A 4,229-nucleotide genomic window follows, 5' to 3' on the forward strand; every position below is an offset into this window, starting at 1 on the left:
ATTTCTCTTACATTATCACCTTTATTATTTTAAGACTTTGATTTATTGGACTATGTAGTTGGCTGATCTTTTTCTAGATTTTTAACATTGACATTTAAATAAATGATTATAAACTAGTACTCTTTTTTTTTAAATTTTTATTTATTTATTTATTTATTTGAGAACGACAGACATAGAGAGAAAGACAAATAGAGGAAGAGAGAGAATGGGCGCGCCAGGTCTTCCAGCCTCTGCAAACGAACTCCAGACGCGTGCGCCCCCTTGTGCATCTGGCTAACGTGGGACCTGGGGAACCGAGCCTCGAACTGGGGTCCTTAGGCTTCACAGGCAAGCGCTCAACCGCCAAGCCATCTCTCCAGCCCTAGTACTCTTTTTAATGCATGTATTTTAAGCTAAAACTCCTTTCTCCATTTCCAGTGTTAATACCATCCATCCCATAGGCATATTCAGATTTACTCATTATTTCATACAAATGTTTCCTGGGGGTGTGGAAATGGCTTAGCAGTTAAAGGTGCTTATGCTGCTAGCCTGCCATCCCAAGTTTGATTCCCCAACACCCACATAAAGGTATATACAAAGTGGCACATGTGTCTAAAATGTCAATGCAACTATAACTATTTGAGAGGGAGCCAAGAGAATCCGGAAGCTTGTAGGCCAGCTGGACTAGTGCATGCAATTGCAAAACAATGAGAAATACTATCTCAAAGAGTGTGTTCAGACCTTCATATGTGAGTTATGGCATGAATTCCCCCCTGCCACCACCACACCAGTAGACACACACACACACACACACACACATTCTTTATAACAAATGGGCTAGAGAGATTGCTTTGTGGTTAAGGCACTTGCCTGCAAAGGCTATGACTGGAGTTTGATTCCCTGGTACCTACGTGAAACCCAAGGATCCAGGTTCATTTCCCCATTACCCACATAAGCCAGATACACAAGGTGGCACATTTGTCTGGAGGTCATTTGCAGCAGCTGAAGACCCTGGTGCACCCATTCTCTCTATCTGCTTCCCTCTCTGTCTTTCTCTCAAATAAATAAAACTACTTCACAGGCCAAGGTGATAGCTCAGCAGTTAAAGGCACTTGCTTGCAAAGCCTGACATCCTGGGTAAAATCCCTCAGTACCCACATAAAGCCAGATACACAAAGTGGTGCATATATCTAGAGTTGGTTTACAGCAGCAGGAGGCTCTGGCATATCCATTCTCTCTCTCTCTTGCTCTCTCTCTCAAATTAATAAATATTTAAAAACTACAAATGCTTCATGCCTGTAGATATTTTCTATAAATTAGTATGTTTTCCATTTACCTTCTGCTAGTGAGACAAAACATTCAACCAAAAGCAGTAGAAGAGAGGGAAGGACTTATTTTGGATCACAGTCTGTGGGGGAAACTTCATGATGCCAGGAGGAAGACGGCATGAGCAGTGGCTGGACGTGGCCTTTGCCACTGCAGGCAGAAGACAGCAACAGCAGAGGAAACAGAGTTGTGGCAAGAAAAAGCAGCCGGCAGCATCCCTAAGCCAGCCCCCAGTAACACACCTTCTGCAGGACGGCTCCAGCTCCCAACATGCCCTCAGCTGGGAACCAAGCACTCAAAACCCATGAGTTCACTGGGTGGGGGACAGCTGGTCCACGCTACCACATTATGTGAATTTGTACAACCTGGTTTAGGATTGTTCAGATCTTTCCACCTTCCTGATATTTTTGGCTGCTTATTCAGTTTATTCATAAATAAAGACAATTAAAATTTCTTACCATTGTTTTATCCTTTTCTCTTTATAGCTCTACTATTTTCCCTTATATATTTGAAGCTATCTTATCAGATCTAAATCATATTTAAGATTATTGCTTGTCTGAAAGGTGACCCTTTTACCATTACATTATGGTACTTTTTATGAACAGTAATAATCTGAACTAAAATAAATTTTATCTGATATCTGGACAGCCGTATCATTCTGCTTACCATTTTTTTTAAAATTTTTGCATGATTCATCTATGTGTTAGTTACTTTCTTGTGGCTGTGAACAAATACCTGACAAGAAGCAACGGACAAAGAAGAGTATGGCTTGTCCTATATTTCAAGGGGCTTTCATTCTTGGACCCCAAATTTAATGTCATCACCTCATAGGTTGAATATGTGCTGGATTCACTCTGTGAATTTGGCCTGTCCAGTGGTGCTTTCCGGGATGCTTCTGCACCACAGAGAAGCTGGGCACGGGGCTCCCAGACTTCCCCCTCCTTCTCCATCTCCCTTCAGAGTAGAGTCCACGAATGAGAAATGCTTGCACACATTCCAGAAGTGAATGACAGGGACAGGCTATCAATCCCTAGAGACAGCTGTGGAGTTTGGCTTGGGTGGGTATATGAGAGTATCTGTATCAACCTTTAGGCTAATTTCTGAAGCACTAGTAGCTTATGCCCTGAAAGCTGTGATTGCTCATATCACATTTTCTAACTTTGCTCCTTGTGTTAATAACTTGAATCACTTTGCTGCAACATATAGTTGACAAAAGTAACTTCAGGGACTAGAGAGATAGCCCAGCAGTCAAGGGGGCTTGTTTACAAAGCCTAATGACAGAAGTCCAGTTTCCCAGTGCCCATGTAACACAAAGTGGCACATAGATCTGGAATCTGTTGGCAGCGGCTGGAGTCCCTGTTTTTTTTCATTCTCTCTGTCACTCTTCTATCCCACTCTGCTTGCAAATCAATAAATACTTAAATACAGTTTTTAAAAGTTACTGAAGGAAGGAAGGAAGGACGGGTATATTTCAACTTACAGTTTGAAGGAATTCAGTCTATGTTGGTGCAGAATGTATGGTGACAGAAGCAAGAAACAGAGGGTCACACTCAGGCCACAGTGAGGAAGCCTGGTGTGCCGAATCCTGTTTCTCAACTGGCCTTTTCCTTGTTAGCTATGCTGGACCCCAACCCATGGACTGGAGCTGCCCACATTTGTGGTGGAGCCTCCCCCTCCGGTGAACTAATGTTGAAAATCTCTCACAGACATACCCAAACATTAGTTTCCATAGTGACTCTTAATCCTGTGAAGCTGAGATTAACCATCACAGTATCCTAAAAGTCTTCTAGTAGTTGGGCAATTCTGTATTTCTTCTAATTTTAGATTCCATTATAGATTAAACATTTCAAATATATAGTTGTACCCTGGGTGGGACCCAGGGAGATGTACTTGATCAATTTCAGATGACTCTGCTAACTGGGTCTACAATTATAATTTAAGACAGACCAATAAAGAGCTTTGGGCTGTGTCACAACTTAACTCTTTCATATCACCTTGTGTGGTTTCATTGATGTGTATTTTCTGGAGCATAAGGTGGGTGTCAGATCTCAGAATAGGTTGATAGGAACTATGTGTGCCAAAAAAATTGTTTAATTAAAAAAGAAAGGAAACCTCAGATTCCACCTGACTTACTTATAATTTTTTTGAGTCAAACTGCGTTGAAAAACAGAAGTTGGAAAGCAAGACATGGAGCCCACCCCTGGACAGGGCTGGCAGGGCCCAAGGGCTGAGTGCGGAGGACCTGAACTGCTGCTGCCCGGCCTGAGGGCCGTGACGGGGACTGAGCTGGAAGGCCATGACAGCTTGTTCAAGCAGCTCCATTTCAAAGACTTCAGCGCGTTTTCTGCTTCATGACAAGAGTGGCTCTGCAGGCTGAGAAGTTGGACCATCACCGTGAGTGATTTAACATGCACAACAAGGTCACGATCACCGTGAGTGCCCATGAGTGTGCAGGTCTTTCAGAACGGGACATAGAACCTGGCCAGCTTCATGGATCAAGAACCTGCGTCCATGACATAGACCCCGCTCGGCTCTGGGTGCCCAGGAGGCAGGGACTGAATGTGAATCCTGGAAGTAAAGTGGGAGCCCTTGACCCCTTTACCCTTGTAGCAAGCGGAGCAGCCGCAGGGGAACCACGTCCTTGAGCAGAAAGATGCCAGCTTCCCCGTCAACAACAGACAGCAACTGTCTGGTGAGCAACCGACTCCTTCACGCCCTTATGTTACACTGACCAGTGATTTGAATAAGCAATCCCCAGCAACAGGAGTAATGTACCTTCCAGGCTCTTTCTCCATCTCCCCAGCAGCTTTGATAGATCGTGAAATAAAGTTCTCAGACCCCAGGACCGAAAGAAAAAAATAATGGAAACAGCTGGGGACACACCTTTCATCCCAGCACTTGGGAGGCAGAGGTAGGAGGAGCAC

General features: G+C 43.9%; 1 pseudogene; it reads left to right on the forward strand.

Annotated features, from left to right (window-relative positions):
• The first annotated feature begins 1,406 nt into the window (after window positions 1–1,406).
• On the forward strand, window positions 1,407–3,825 carry LOC123460220 (annotated as a pseudogene).
• The last annotated feature ends 404 nt before the right edge of the window (window positions 3,826–4,229 follow it).

Source organism: Jaculus jaculus, chromosome 4 (assembly GCF_020740685.1).
Source record: "Jaculus jaculus isolate mJacJac1 chromosome 4, mJacJac1.mat.Y.cur, whole genome shotgun sequence".
NCBI lineage: Eukaryota > Metazoa > Chordata > Mammalia > Rodentia > Dipodidae > Jaculus > Jaculus jaculus.